Source organism: Protopterus annectens, chromosome 3.part0 (assembly GCF_019279795.1).
Source record: "Protopterus annectens isolate FY-2018-M chromosome 3.part0, PAN1.0, whole genome shotgun sequence".
Lineage (NCBI taxonomy): Eukaryota > Metazoa > Chordata > Ceratodontiformes > Protopteridae > Protopterus > Protopterus annectens.
In genome coordinates, this window is record NC_056731.1 from 182,870,993 (window position 1) to 182,888,998 (window position 18,006).

Here is an 18,006-nt window from a genome sequence, read left to right on the forward strand (position 1 = left end):
CAAAATAAACCTATTCCAAAGAAAGTTTGAAAATATTGGAAGAAACTTTAATTACCAGCAGTAGAGTTAAGCACTTTTCGTCCCACAAGTTGTGGGACTTCTTCAGACAAACAAAATTAAAACTGTTGTTACATTTAAATATTGACATTGGCGTCAAATTACAAGCCTGTTGTTAGAAACTAACAACAAATGACTCACAACAAAGATCGCAATCCGATCTGATAATGTAAACCATATAACGTTGTTTTTATGTTAGTAATTATTGTGCATGAATGCACTTTTAATCACTCTCTATTTTAAATAAAACAGTATGAATTAATTAAAGTGATACCAATATTGCCATTCATATATACGGCTTGAACTAAGTGAATACATGGCAAAATGTATGTCTAGCTCCGGTTTGTTACTGCAAAATAATTTAATACATAATAATGCATCAAAAAGTAGGTGTAACCATCTACTTAATTCATTTCTGTAAAATAAATAAAATATATCTAATTGTATAAAATGTATAAAACGATGTAATATATGAAACCAAGCGGAAAGATTAAAATATTACACAACTCGCACTGTTATCATAAGCCCGCATAAGGGGTATAAGCTAATAATATACTTAGTATTACGTTAAAATTGATTGTAATACAAATATACTATATAATGTGGGCTGCTAAAGAGATATATATACACATGATTGCACTGGTAATTGTAAACTAAATACCTAATTGTTATATTAAATATATACATCTTAAATTAAATAATGAACAATTAATTCATACAGTAATAATCCTATGCATGACAGCAAATATTAAAAATACTAAAATACTAGAATACTATGTGAGAATATTAAATCTTGTATATGTTAAACGCAGGCAGTCCAACTATTATTACAATAATCATTACTACAAGTGTATGACTAGAACAAGGAAAACTACATAGGAAAATTGAAATTTACAGAAGATAGAAAGGCTAGTAAATTGTCTAACATAACTATCTACACCTAATCAGTTACTGTTGTATTAATATCGCAAACTCTTTATCTTCAAAATGGGGTACAATGATATTGTTTCATTCAATCAGGAGGGCATTAGCACAACAGCGTATCTGCCAATTTAGTTCTAACATTCTAAAAGTACTTGGTGAAACTTCACGACCATCTGGTGTAATAGTATCAACAGCTCTGAACAAAAAAGTGTGGTTGATATTTTCAATAACATGTTTAGCCAGTGCATTGTCTGTCTTGTTTTTCTTGATAGCATATAAATGTTCATATACTTGCTCTTTAACTTCCTGTCAGTCTTCCCAAAATAAAATGCAGGGCATGATTGACACTGAGCGAGATAAACCACTCCTGATGATAAACAATTGAATTTGTGTTTTAGATGGTAAGTAACATTCCTAATGTTGAAGCTATCCCCTGTGCTTATATAGGAACAACATTTACACATGTTATAATGGGACATGCCTGTTCGCCATGACAATGTACTGATGTTGCTTTGTATAATTTGTTTGAGGTTCCTCCCTTTTTTCCATACTATTTTTGGTTTTAACGGGAGTTTTTTACTGATAACATTGTCATTAGAAATAATGTTCCAATTTTTGTTCATAATCAAAGTAATAATGTCACTGTCTGAACTAAACGGGGTAATAAAGGCTAATTTCACTGATACAGACTCCATTGTACAACTAATGGATTATTGTTGGATGTTACCACTAAGAATTGGTTTGTATGTACCTAACTCTCTTTTCGTGGTTACCTCTTGTATCAGATCATCCACTAGTTGTTTGGGATTACCTCTGCTCATAAACATAGTTCCTAACAATTTGCATTCTTTATGAAAATCTTCATTCCTAGAGACCATTCGAGCTGCACGTACTAACTGTCCTTTTAATACTGATTTTTTCTGATAAAAAGGATGACTACTACTGTAATGTAAAAACGTATTAGAATATGTTTCTTTTTTATGTATATTAGCATAGAAAAGCTTATTGTTCAAATCTTTGTGTAACTCTACATCTAAATAACTTATTCTGTTATCACTGTAAGTACATGTGAAGGCCAAAAAGTCGGAACTAGAATTAAAGAGTGAAACTAATTCAGTTGCTGAAGTTTCATCACCTTCTAATAAAATGAAGATGTCGTCCAAAAATCGTGTGTAGTATTTAATTTTTTCCATGATGTTGATGTTTCTACTTGATAGTTCTTGCTCCCAATAGGCCATAACTAGGTTCACAAAACTAGTCCCACATGGCGACCCCATAGCTATGCCTATTTTTTGTAAATAAATGTTATTATCGAAGGTGAAAAAGTTGTAAGTTAGAACAATGTCTAACATTTCTATCAGTTTCACTTCAGTTTGTGGGGCACCATGTTTCCTTAAGATAAAACTTAGATATTCTATGCCTTCAGTATGTGATATGCAGGTATACAGGTCTTTTACATCTTTTGTTAAAAAATTGAGTGTATCACTGAACTCAAAGTTGTTAATATGGTGTAAAAATGACCATGAATCCTTACATATAGCTTTTTCTTTAGATACATATTTTTTCAAAATTGTATCTATCATTTTGGCACAGGGATACGTCATGCTGTTACGTGCATCTACTAATGGTCTCATAGGTGGATTTGTTTTAAGTAGTGAGAATGCAGAAATGGATAATTTACATGTTTCCAACACTTTTATGCCACCTACACACCCTGTATTGACTCTGCTTGAACAAATGTGTGAGAATGATTTTAGAAACTTGTTACATTCTAAAGTACAGACTACTGTAAGGTCTAATATTTCTAATACTGAAAGGACATCGTTACCGTTATTAAAAGAAACTGGTGTTAGATTTTTACAACCTGATAAGGGTGGTGGTTTGGTGATTATGACTCACCAACAATATGTTGAGAAAATGTTATATACATTGAACAATACAGCATACCAATTATCATCTAAGAATGAACAAAATCAAGCATACCGTACCATAAAATCCTTATTCAATGACTTTTTCATAGAGGGAAGGATTGATTTAACCATCTTGAATTATTTAACTATGCTCACCCCTAGAATACCTATTCTCTTTGTGATACCTAAGATACATAATCCCTAACAAATCCACCTATGAGACCATTGGTAGATGCACGTAACAGCATGACGTATCCCTGTGCCAAAATTATAGATACAATTTTGAAAAAATATGTATCTAAGAAAAAGCTATATGTAAGGATTCATGGTCATTTTTACACCATATTAACAACTTTGAGTTCAGTGATACACTCAATTTTTTAACAATAGATGTAAAAGACCTTTATACCTGCATACCACATACTGAAGGCATAGAATATGTAAGTTTTATCTTAAGGAAACATGGTGCCCCACAAACTGAAGTGAAACTGATAGAAGAAATGTTAGACATTGTTCTGTCTTACAACTTTTTCACCTTCGATAATAACATTTACTTACAAAAAATAGGCATAGCTATGGGGTCACCATGTGGGACTAGTTTTGTGAACCTAGTTATGGCCTATTGGGAGCAAGAACTATCAAGTAGAAACATCAACATCATGGAAAAAATTAAATACTACACACAATTTTTGGACGACATCTTCATTTTATTAGAAGGTGATGAAACTTCAGCAACTGAATTAGTTTCACTCTTTAATTCTAGTTCCGACTTTTTGGCCTTCACATCTACTTACAGTGATAACAGAATAAGTTATTTAGATGTAGAGTTACACAAAGATTTGAACAATAAGCTTTTCTATGCTAATATACATAGGAAGGAAATGTATTCTAATACGTTTTTACATTACAGTAGTAGTCATCCTTTTTATCAGAAAAAATAAGTATTAAAAGGACAGTACGTGCAGCTTGAATGGTCTCTAGGAATGAAGATTTTCATAAAGAATGCAAATTGTTAGGAAATATGTTTATGAGCAGAGGTTATCCCAAACAACTAGTGGATGATTTGATATAAGAGGTAACCACGAAAAGAGAGTTAGGTACATACAAACCAATTCTTAGTGGTAACATCCAACAATAATCCATTAGTTGTACAATGGAGTCTGTATCAGTGAAATTAGCCTTTATTACCCCGTTTAGTTCAGACAGTGACATTATTACTTTGATTATGAACAAAAATTGGAACATTATTTCTAATGACAATGTTATCAGTAAAAAACTCCCATTAAAACCAAAAATAGTATGGAAAAAAGGGAGGAACCTCAAACAAATTATACAAAGCAACATCAGTACATTGTCATGGCGAACAGGCATGTCCCATTATAACATGTGTAAATGTTGTTCCTATATGAGCACAGGGGATAGCTTCAACATTAGGAATGTTACTTACCATCTAAAACACAAATTCAATTGTTTACCATCAGGAGTGGTTTATCTCGCTCAGTGTCAATCATGCCCTGCATTTTATTTTGGGAAGACTGACAGGAAGTTAAGGGAGCGAGTATATGAACATTTATATGCTATCAAGAAAAACAAGACAGACAATGCACTGGCTAAACATGTTATTGAAAATATCAACCACACTTTTTTGTTCAGAGCTGTTGATACTATTACACCAGATGGTCGTGAAGGACCCCACCAAGTACTTTTAGAAGTGTTAGAACTAAATTGGCAGGTACGCTGTTTTGCTAATGCCCCTCCTGGATTGAATGAAACAATATCATTGTACCCCATTTTGAAGTTAAAGAGTTTGCGATGTTAATACAACAGTAAATGATTAGGTGTAGATAGTTATGTTAGTGAATTTGCTAGCCTTTCTATCTTCGTGTGTACTTTTCTCAATTTTCCTATGTAGTTTTCCTTGTTCTAGTCATACACTTGTAGTAATGATTATTGTAATAATAGTTGGACTGCCTGCGTTTAACATATACACGATTTAATATACTCACATAGCATTTTAGTAATTTTAATATTTGCTGTCATGCATAGGATTATTACTGTATGAATTAATTGTTCATTATTTAATTTAAGATGTATATATTTAATATAATAATTAGGTATTTAGTTTAGAATTACCTGTGCAATCATGTGTATATATACCTCTTTAGCAGCCCACATTATATAGTATATTTGTATTACAATCAATTTTAATGTAATACTGAGTACATTATTAGCTTATACCCCTTATGTGGGCTTATGATAACAGTGCAAGTTGTGTAATATTTTAATCTTTGCGCTTGGTTTCATATATTACATCATTTTATACATTTTATACAATTAGATATATTTTATTTATTTTACAGAAATGAATTAAGTAGATGGTTACACCTACTTTTTGATGCATTATTATGTATTAAATTATTTTGCAGTAACAAACCGGAGCTAGACATACGGTTTGCCATGTATTCACTTAGTGAAAGATGTATATACGAACGGCAATTTTGGTATCACTTTAATTAATTCATACTGTTTTATTTAAAACAGAGAGTGTTTAAAAGTGCATTCATGCACAATAATTACTAACATAAAAACAACGTTATATGGTTTACATTATCAGATCGGATTGCGATCTTTGTTGTGAGTCATTTGTTGTTAGTTTCCTAGCAACGGCGCTTGTAATTTGGCGCCAATGACAATATTTAAATGTAACAACAGTTTTAATTCTGTTTGTCTGAAGAAGTCCCACAACTTGTGGGATGAAAAGCGCTTAACTCTACTGCTGGTAATTAAAGTTTTTTCCTTTTTAAAAAGCTATTTGCGATTTACTGGATTAATTTTTGGACATTTTAAGAGTGCCGTCTCAGTTCACTGAACTTTTTATGTGCAAGACTATTTCATACATCACAACATATGCCATCCTACTATGTCTGCATCCCAATAACTGACACATCTTTCTCTGGCCTCACACCTAGGACACAAACTACCATGACAGAAACAACCTCACACTAAGCTATCACACCTTTACAGACCTTGCACACATTCACTGTCACACTCATTCCACCTCATATAGCAGGTATTGCACTGAGTACATGTGTGTGTGCATTGTGTCATAGGTAGGTAATATGCTATTGGCCCTAGGGCCTAGAGCAGCCTAGCCATATGCTACCCTGGCCTTTGACACACATGTAATGTGATTTCACTTGCTTCTGTCAACCGGATACACAGAGGGGACTCCCAGGGCATATTACCTATCTCCCAAACAATCATCAGGGGTATGTATGACATCTGCTAATGAGGAGCATTGTTTGTTAATGCTGGGTGGTTTAGTCCAGAGTATGGCATATTTGTGGATAGGAACCTGTACCTCCAGCATGTGCTGTTTAGTGAGGTTGCGAGGATTAGGACCCTAGGTCATGTAGCCCGGAGGGATTGTGAGGTGTTGACATGGTGGTTGGCCGACTGCTAAGGGTGTGACATACCTCTGTATGTCCGGCAGAGGTAACCTCTGGGTAGGCGGTATGCAATGCACTCTAGCTGTGGTTTTGTGAGTCAGTCTGCATAGGGCATGTGTTTGAGGGCAGTATTACTCTTTGTGAGGTATGTCTGTGGCCTTTCCACTTGCTGTAGTTGACATGTGAGGTACATACCACATGGGGCATTGTGATGAGTAGAGGGGAACACTGACCTATATTTCCCTAGATGACACTCCTTTTGTGATGACACGTAACACGTAGACAGACTACAAGACTAGTGTGGCACTGTGATTATCAAAGGGGTGACTACTGTCCACCTGTGTCCCATGTTCCCTTGTGATACCTTCAGTGTTAGGCAGACTACCACCTATGTGGTAGTTACTGGGTAAAGTGTTTTGGAATGGGGTATGGCACTGCAGTACCAACACTGGTGTTCAGTCCATGCCTTGGTCAACAGGCACCTGTTGCAGCACGTATGACCCCGTGTCTCCCCCCCCCCCCCTCTCTCTCTCTCTATATATATATATATATATATATATATATATACACACACACACATATATGATGATGATATATACACACATATATATATATATATATATATATATATATATATATATATATATATACATATCTATAGATATCCATAGATATCTATACATATCTATACATATCTATACATATATATATATATATATATATATATATTTATATATATATATATATATATATATATATATGTATATATATATATATGTATATATGTATATATCTATATATATATATATATATATATATATATATATATTTATATATATATATGTATATATATCTATATATCAATATATATATATATATATATATATATACATATATATATATATATATATATATATATATATATATATTTATATACATATATATATATATCTATCTATATATATATATATATATATATATATATATATATACACATACGTGTATACATCCATTGCTGTACATATAGATGCACATATAAGCACATATACTGCCCACCTTTCATGGTGGGGATGTCAGTTATGCAACTGTTGTGAGACATACGGTTATGTAATAGTATTGCACAATGTTGTGCAGAATGCATTTCGCTGTCCTCAGGCCATATAGCTGTAGTAGGCCTCACTGCCTGTACCTCAGTCCCACAGCGTTTAATCACCACATGACATATACCGGCACTGCTTGCAGTCTGCAATGCCACACACAGCAACCTACATACATATGTGCACATAGCAACCTTCAACAACATATATATGTCCAGCCTTCACTAACAGTTGCAGTATGTCTCTTGCCCTATGCACATGTGCATATCCATATAGATATGCACTGCTGCCACATATGGATGATTCACAGTATGTAGAGTACCCTTCAGACACATCATTCGGATGCCAGCAAATACATATCTGTTACATACCTTACCTTTGTATTCCTCACCTCCATCTGTTGTAGCTGTTGATTTGTTATTTTATTTTATTTTTTTTTGGTTTTGATTTCCTCTGTGTGTTGGTCTTTCTTTTCAGTGTCTGTCTCTTACAGCCTGTTTGTCTCCATCTGACTGTCTGTCTGTCTCTGTCTGTCTGTCTCTCTCGCTCTCTCTCTCTCTCAGTTGGTGCATTGATATTATTGCATGTGTGGACAGGAAGTACAGGCTGCTTTTCTAGGTATCTGCACATGTGCATGTGATGGCCTCTGCACCAATTGGTGCCCACCATTTAGTAATTGCACGCAGCTTGCTGTGTGGTAATTGCAGTACTCACTGTGATTGCAGGACACTGCTATAAAATGCTAGGTTAGGTAGGCATAGCCCTTTCAGTTGTGCAAGGTGGGGCCCATGCTTGTTTGCTGTGGACACTGTTGCCTCAGTCAAAAGATTGGTATATGTCTCATATCTGAAGCTAGGGTTGTAGCCAGTGATATGCATGTTGTACTGAAACCTGACTGTTGCTTCTTCCAGTGCACTCTTCTCAGTGTGTAAGTTTACTCACACCTCCTAATGCTAACACTGGATACATGGGAGTATGTACTTTCTTTTCGAATTAGAGAATTAACTGGCATACAACAGTAGTTATTGCAATGTGTTCCTATGGCTTTCCTATTTTCCCTTTACATTCACTCATTGTAATGCATGATATATTTCTTACAGCACCAAGTTATTGCATATCTGCTGTGGCTTAGTGGTACTTCATGCAGACTGGTGAGTCCAAGGTGTGGGGTTCGAGACTGACAAGGGTATTTTATTTTGCTGCTGAGCAGTACAAGGGCCCTGTCATACACAGTGACTAAGGCACTTTTAAGCAGTGGTAAGCAGGTTTGTGCGGGTTTGTGTGACGCTTAGTGACGCTTAGCTAAGGGTACACATAGGCACACTGGTGCAAACCCGCTTACTACTGTTTATAAGTGCTTACTCTCACTAACCCCTGCGCTCATTTCTTTGACAGAAAAGTAAATGGGGAGATAGGAATGTGGTGATAAAGGGTGCACAAAGAGGGGAAGACAGTAGGGAAACCAGCACGGGATGTACAGGATGGGTGTGGAGAAGGTCCATAGCTGCCCGTTTCTTTACCAGCAGCAGCTGTGCATATGCAATACATTAGGAGTGAAATTTGAAACCTTCCACCCCTGAGAGAGGGGTGAGGACAACTAAGTATGTTGTACTACCAATTATGAATATCAGGCACATGCACTGTTTGTGAACTGCTATACTGTCATTGGTATGTTACTCACTTCTGAAGAGTTTGTGGTTTGTTTGTGTTGACATTAGCACAGTCTGCTCAGGACAACTGGACATATTTCAGTACTGTGTATGCTTACCTACACCCGTGGGTGTGCCTGACTACACAGGCATATGGTACTTTTGGGTAGGGGTGCAGAACTGCGGAGAGCAGTATTTATTATTGTGTGCTGTTTATCTTGCTGAACATGCAGAGTTGCTGTGTATCTGTTAGTCTATAAAGGCTAGTAGTCTGTCTCAGTAGCTCCCACCTGTGGACATATCCAGATGGTAGACAGAGGTTAGCCTAGTATCCTTTGACTGTGCACCACACCAGTCTTTTCAGCACCTGAACAATGGCATTGTCACAGGTGGTTGCTAGCAGTACATGGCTACATCCTTTGATATTTCTGTGGTGTACTCCTACATACGGGCATGCTTGTGGAATTCATTCTACAGCTATTTGCTGAGTGTGTAACAGCAGACAAGCTGATATGTCTGTGTGTTTCTGACACTTCCAGGCCTCAGATACTCTCAGGTAAATATTTGAACAGCCTCAGGGAAAGGTACATATAAGTGGGATACACCTGTGATATATTTCAAATATTTTGCTGTTGAGACTTTGGGTGATTCGGAGCATATGTATTACTACACCTTTTCTGATGTGCAAGCAGTGTCTACTCTCACTTATTGACATTTTTCATTAAGTGAGATTCCCCACCTTTCTGCCTACTGTTACTACATTTCACAGGGAGTCTGAGGGGCACAGCTAACATTTGTTTGCAAATCAGGGACATCCCTGTAAATCAGTCACAGTTAGGAGGTCTGGCCACTGACCTATTCAAATATACCAGTGTTTATCCTGCTCTGATACTGTGTGGGGTTTGTAAGGTGCTACTGTAACATTATTCCCTACTAGCATGGCTGGTTCTCTTTTCACAGTCATGTCATGCAATTCCACAACACTTGCTGGTTAAGGGCCACAGAACAAGATTTGTGTTATGCCATTCCTATTCTCCCTTTACATTCACTCATTGTAATGCATGATATATTTCTTTCAGCACCACATTATTGTATACTGGCTGTGGCTTAGTGGGACTTCATGCAGTCTTGTGAGTCCAAGGTCTAGGGTTCGAGACTGACAGGAGTATTTTATTTTGCTGCTGAGCAGTACAAGGGCCCTGCCATAGAGTGACTAAGGCACTTTTAAGCAGTTGTAAGTGGGTTTGCGTGGGTTTGCACAACGCTTAGCGATGCTTAGCTAAGCGCACACATGCGCACACTGGTGCAAACCCGCTAACTACTGCTTAAAAGTGCTTACTCTCGCTAACCCCACGCTAATTTCTTTTAAAGAAAAGAAAATGGGGAGATAGGAATGTGGTGAAAACAGGGGGCACAAAGAGGGACACACAGTAGGTAAACAAGCTCGGGATGTGCAGGACAGGTGTAGGGAAGGTCCGTAGCTGCCCATTTCTTTAACAGCAACAGCTGTGCATATGCAATGAATTTGGAGTGAAATTTGAAACCTTCCACCCCTGGGAGAGGGGTGAGGACAACAAAGTATGTTGTACTACCAATTCTAATTATCAGCTTACATGTTTGTCTGATGGACATGTGTGTGAAATGGGCAGCTATGTATGGGACACAATCTTTTTGTGGGTACAGATTGCCCCTTTTTTTTTTTTTCAGGTGAGAGTGGGAAGTGAGGTAGAGGAAGTAGGTATGTCTGGGGAGGTAGGTTGGGAAGGTAAACAGACAAGACAGACAAGATGCATACAGGGGCGGTGTATGACACATGGTGTGGGTGACACAATTGATGGGGTCAGATGTTTGGAAATTGCAAGCCCATGAGCCCACAGATGGTAACAGTGGAACTGAGATCCCCACCCATGGGCAGTCACCACTGAACCTTCACAGCCCCGAGGGTGGCTGTGCTGGGGGCTGCGTAGGATGGTCAGGCTCACCCGTGAGATGCGCCACTCTTGCCTCAAGCTGGCATAGGGGATCAGCGAATGAACGCTGGATCTCCCTACGCACCACAGCCTGGACCCTTTGAAGGGTGACAGGTGGCCCTTCTCTGCCCATGCTTGCACGGGGGAGACGAGCCCCATCCCCTGCAGCGCTTCCACCCGAAGGTGGCACAGGACCAACGGAGGAGGGGAGCCCGGGCTGGGCACCGGACCTGCTGGTGCCAGGTGCACTTGCCGGCTGAGGAGGGACAGGTGGGTCCTCTGGGACTGGCCTTCCCATACGTTCTGTGATTAGGTGTGTTTAATTACAACATAAGCAAAACAGCATTCCAGATTAGTTGTAACAGCATGCAGTAATATTCCCATTAACCCAACACACCAAGGGTACAACAGTTGAACAGCAAGCATAACACATGCATATATTGAACCACAGTGGTTATTCCAACAGCATGCAGGGATGTTTGGTAGCAACAGGCCACCATGGTTGTGGTGTTTAAACAGGGCACATGCATCAACGTGAATGCAAATATTTATAGAACAATAGGACATATGTCCCAACAAATATTTAAGATTACACATACCCATTGAGGTGTGGAATTGCATGGTTTATGCACATACAGTAGGGTGTATAAAAAACATTGGTTAACATCTTATAATGACCTTTTAGTCTACACTACATTCCTAGTGACTGCAAGTGTATATCCTCTACCTGTATTATTACACTTGCCACCATACATTAGGTTGTGTACTGGGTTTGGCTAGTTCAATATATGCCTGACCTATATCTGACATACTAACTGTCCAGGATGCAGATGTTACTGCTACATATTTCTTGATTGCATTTATATTTCTTTATCTATATATCTGGGATGATTTCACATGACATTTTCACTTCGATTTGTACAGAACCCTGCATTTCTTGACACACACTCACATTTCTGGGGAAAAAATAACATGCTACATGTGTGCCAGGTTTACTTATTTATGCCAGCCAGTAACTGCCTGTTGTGGACTGTATATATGTTTCACAGCTACTAGTACTTTCATCACCCACTTTATATGGGACTGCACAACTCTGGGTTGCCAGCACCTTTTCAAACAGTACTGTTTGTATACTGCAAGGGTACAACAACATTTCAGACTCTGTGACACAGACAAACTCTGGGTTTTAGACCTTTATTAATGACATTACACACTTTTCCACAGGCTCACTCCTTTATTTGTTTTAACGGTGTATATGGCAGACATGTTCAAGACATATTATACCTTTATTAATAGGTTAGAACAATCTTTTTTCAGGCGCACTCACTTATTTTATATGACAGTGCCTGCAGAGATATTATTCCAGACATATGTTACCTTTCTTAATGGGTTTTTACACTCTTTTTCTGCCTCTCTGACGTTTCTATCTGACAGTACATGCAGAGGACTTATTCAGGCAATTTTATGGCTGTATTATTGGACTACAACACTTTCTTTCATGCTCTCTCCCATATTTTATATAACAATACATGCAGAATAATCACTAACCTGCCTGGTGGCGCAACCTTAGCAGCCAATCAGCATAGGCTTGCTGATTCATAGCACGGTCACCTGCAGCTGTAAAGTAAATGAAGGGATATTGAGACATACCTATCTGTTATACATACTCCATTATCAATTCTTACATACTGCATTCCATGGCTACATACTCAGTTGTGGGGCATCCCGCATCCCATTGGCCTCCTGTATCCATTGGTTCAGGCGGTCCTGCTTTCGTCTCTTCAGGTCTGCATGGTGGTGACAGACCTGCTCACCAGTCCGAGGAATGCCTGTGGCACTGGTGAGGTCACAAGCTAACCGGTTCCAAGCCTCTGCCTTGTACTCCGTCCCTTGGAACTGGCCCTGCAGGAGTCTTGACTCATGACGGTGGACAAGGAGCCAAACCATGTATTTGGACTCCTCGATGCCCCAACGTTGTGCTCAGAAGCATGTTCCCTCTCGGACACCGGACATTCTAACTGCAGATGTCAGCAACAATCAGTTATGGCGTGTATTCCCACCTGTGGGGCTTAAATATGCCACATTTCCCACACTTTTTTGTGATTGGCCATTTTGTAAAATTCTCGGCTGACTGCAGACCTGCTTAGTAATGGTTAAACTACCATTCGTAAGTATATGAATGTTAATAGTGGCAATTTCCCCTATGTTGTCATGGCTTAGTTGTTTTGTACTTTGCTTCTGATGTACAGAGTCTTGGGTTCAAACCTTGTCATTCATTTTATTTTTATACTATCCAGACAGGCTAGGGGTTGTGGCTGCATTTAAGCAACTTTGCTCTATGTTGCTCCTCGGTGCCCTACTGTGCCCTGGTTGGCGCTGAGCGCACATCCGCTCAAACACATTGTGCTGGGTAAAGCGCCATTGAACTATCGGCAACTCTATTGCGCTGGGTAAAGTGCTATGAAACAAGGGGCAACTCTATTGCACTAGGTAAAGCGCTATTAAACTGTGGGCACCTCTATTGTGCTAGGTAAAGTGCTATTAAATTACGGGCAACTCTATTGTGCTGGGTGAAGCGCTGCTTAACTGCAGGCAATTTTATATCAGGATCCTTTAAAATATTTATTTTGTTCACTGATACATTGGCCATTTCACTGCTTTTTAGTAATGTTTAAACATATTTGTCAGGTATTATTTCATATACTGATTTAAAAAATAAATACGAAGGGGAGTGGTGGGACTCAACCCGTGAATGCCTCTTCTTTGTGTGAATGCTCTACCATTACACTATTGCTATTTGGTGTGATTGGCATTAACAATCTTTCTTATGCTCTTCCATGTCAAAATTGCTAACTCTAGCTAAGCAATGGGCACACCCGCGCACACACACGCAAATACAGGCAGCTATTTTGGGGATTTAAAAAAATATATTTAATGTTTTGCATTTTAGAACTGTGATAGGGGTTTACAATATCAGGGAGTGTGGTGTTGGGTGCAGGGACATTTGAGCGGACTCGCTCTTGTGTGTGTGCTTTGTTTAGTTTTAAAACACTTGCAGGAGCGTGGACATTTAGACTGCTCAGCAGTCGGACACGCCCCCTGCTTTCTTACTCGGTCCGTGTAAGACTTACGGTTGAGTCAGCATGCCCTGATGCATATTCATGGCACGCTGACATCATACCGTTCAACTGCAGCCTCCGAGTATGACTTATTAAGTCTTACACGGAGGATTAGTGAATCTGGGAGTACATGTACACTTGGCATAATATTTCTGAGTGACTAGAAAACACAAAAATGAGATAAGAATTTTATTGAATACATATTGTGTACACCAAGTGTACACTTAGTGTAGGCTTTATTGAATCATGGGGGTTGTTTTCCCCTAGAAAGGCCACATTACCAACTCCTCAATAAGTGAAATAATCATTGAAAAAACCTTACACACATATATATATATATATATATATATATATATATATATATTTATATATATATATATATATATATATATATATATATATATATATATATATATTAATTACAAGATGGTATAACTGCTGAGGAAAAAGCAAAGAAAAGTAAAACAGCTGTCAACACTAATTAGAAAAACAGAATTCCTGCTCTCACATTACTACAGTAGGAAGCACTGTCAATGAACTCTAAAACATGAAGGGCTGGTCTTTGTTGGGTTATGTTTTATCACAATACATTTCTCTAAGGATACAACTCCACAATGATAATTAATGTTTTAAAACATCAGCCCTATCAAAAAGCGTGTTTCACTTTCTAACATTATTTTATCATCTAACAATGAAACTGCTGATGCCTCTTTCTGTTGAGAAAGCCATGTATGTTCCTGTTGATCATTGGTGCAGGAAAGGTGTAGAGGTTCTAAGGAAAACTCGAAGTTTCCTGACTGACAAATGGAGAATGGAACCAGTGAAACTACTGCATCTGGCAAACCTGGGGGCTCTTGCTGAAATAAGGGTGTGAATTTTAATCTATATATTCTGGAAGGATTCACTTCAGAAGCTCGAATTTACAAAATCTCGAACTGCAAATAACCGTAAGCAAAAGATCGAGTTTCATAAACTCGAACTTCTGAAGCGAAACCAAAAAAAAAAAACACAAACTTTGCTTTTGCACCCCCCCCTTGTGGGGGGCTGTGCTCCCCACACCCCCCCTACTTAAATATACCAACTCCAACATTGCGCTACAGTGGGGAAATGGGAAATCTCCCATCTTGCGCTGTATGTGGAAGCACAAAATGGGAGATTTCTCATTTTCTGTCAACACCGCAAAAAAAAAAAACATTACGTACACACAGAGCGTACAAGAATCCTTGCCTCTGTGTGCACGCAATGTATTAAGGTAAGTAAACTCTTATTTTTACACACTACACAGCTTCAATTTACTGAAATCTCGATCATATGGTCTCGACCATATGACATTCGAGATTTCAGTAATTCGATTATATGAAGTGTTCCCATTCTGGAATTATACTGATTTCTATGTGAGCTTGAACAGTGAATATATTTGTTTTGATAAGCAGCAGAGTCTTTAAATTAACTTGTAACAGTTGCCTCTCGAAGTTTTGACATTTAGTCTTCTTATTAAACACTTATGAGACTACTAAAATGTTTGAATGATATAAAGAAAGTCTTCTAATTATATCCTTTATTCATTTTTATTATTTAATTTATTAAGTGCACATCTTTTCATACTACCTCCGACAAGTGGTCTTTCCATGTCTTTAGGAACATGTTCACCAATGCTGCTTTCTTAGGGGTCTATATTATGTGATTGAAACCTTAAATTATCAAACACCTAAAGGTCGATCATGAAATATCAAACCCTTTACATCGAAAACGTTCATTTCCACATTGGCCAAATAAAAAAAAAAGTTTGACCCTATACCACCCGATGTGGGGGCTGTGCCTGCCACATCCCCCCTTACTAAATATACCAACTCTGAGATTGCTCTACAGCAGAGAAAGAACAAAATCCACGTAATGGCCAAACAACTTGTTTCCCTGTGTGGAAACAGCCGTTCACAATTTTCAGACTTCGACATTTAGTGATTGACCTTTAGGTGTTCGATAACCTAAAGTTTTGATCACGTAATAGGGAACGGGAACCCTTTCTTAGACAGAGGGAGAGGCTCATTGAAATGATGATTTGACAGTTGCATATTTTGAATAAAAGACACATTACTTGGTGTAGCAGGTGGCCATTGGACTTCTCAGTGAGAGGCCATCTGGCCTGGGTTATCTATTCCTTTTTAGAGAGCTCACACACTTCTTTAACTTCTCAGCCTCATGGCAGCCTTCAAGGATGTCCACCCGTTTATTTTATTTTACATTTGTTAACCGGGCTAGTCTAACTGGATATATTTCCATTTTCAGTAGAGGCCCAGGGAGAAAAGCTCCAGTAGTAAACAATTTGATTATAAATTTGAAATACAATACAAACGATGCAAATCATAGTTGATACATAGTAAATGAAAGTAGTTCAATAAAAAATACAAGAAGCAGTGAATAAAAAATGGAGATAAAAGATGGTATTTACACTAATATAAAAGTGACAAAAGTATGTGTTAAATTATTTACACAAATAAAAGTGATAAAAGGGTATGATAAAATTATGAAAATAAGAATGTTTTGTGATAATCAACAGGATAGATTCCACCAGTATGTTCCATTGTGTTCACCAGTTCCTGTTCTGCTTCAAAAAGTATGCATTAGAGTTTGGAATATATAGTAGGAGGCGGAAATAATATTAGCAAAACCAGAAGGTTAGTCAGGGTTACTGCAGGGGCATAACCAGTGTGTTTTAAGGTGTATTTTGTGGTTTTGTTTAAAGAGAGGCAAGGGAGAAAGTGACGTTAGTTCGTTGGGGAGTAGGTTCCAGTTTTTTCCCCGCTGTGTTAGAAAACGGAATCACCAGCCATGTTGTTAGTCTTGATTATGCTAGCTAGAAGTTTGCTAGAAGAGCGTAGGGAGTTTAGATTTTTATAGGGTATTATGAGATTAGATAGTATAGGAGTGCTGTTAGGTTGATAAAATATCTTGTGGGCAATGGTTAGTTGGGAGATATTCAGATGGTTTTGAAGTTCAAGTCAGCCTAGCTGCATTAGATTTAAACAGTGGTGAGTTCTAAAGGGATTGCCAGTGGCAAATCTGGCGATGCTGTTGTAGGCATGAGCTAGTTTGACAAGGTTATTTTTTTTGAGGTTAGTGTATATGGGACAGGCATATAGAAGAGTTGAAATTAAATGGGAGTGTGCAATCTTGGTTCTGGCTATTGGAGTTAGGAAAGTTTTGATTCGATATAAGGAGCCTATTTTTCTGTTGACAGTTTTTATGGTATTATTTATGTGGATATCAAACGTAAGGTTATTGTCAATAGTAATTCCTAACAACTTGGTGGTAGAGTCGGGGTATATGGTTGTGCGATTATTGGAAATGACAGAGAAATCTATAGGGGAGGACTTACTGGTGGGTGTAAAGAGAAGGAGCTTGTTTTTTTAGCATCTCTGTTAGGTACAGGGCACTCCAAATCATCCATATGGTTTGGAGATACCTGTAAGTTATTAACTCTGTTTGTAAAACCTACTTAGTGACTTGGGCTTTGGGCATGACTTGAAAGGCTTCCTTGGATCAGCTCACTTGCTTGGTTAACAGATGAATGTTAAGAAAGAAAGAGCAAATGAAAAAAAAAGAAAGTATCTGGAGTGAATAATGTATTCTGTCCATACCAAGGATTTATAAAATATCATACCTTACCTCTTCATTCTAATAGCTAGGGCACTGTAATATTTGTTTTGTAGCTTTAAACACTAAAGACCTAGCTAGAGGAAGTTATGTGTCATATGATACTCCATCCATTGAGTGTAGAGCCTGATTAAAAACCTTAAGCTGTCCAAGGATTGTCCATCCAGAGCCATTTAA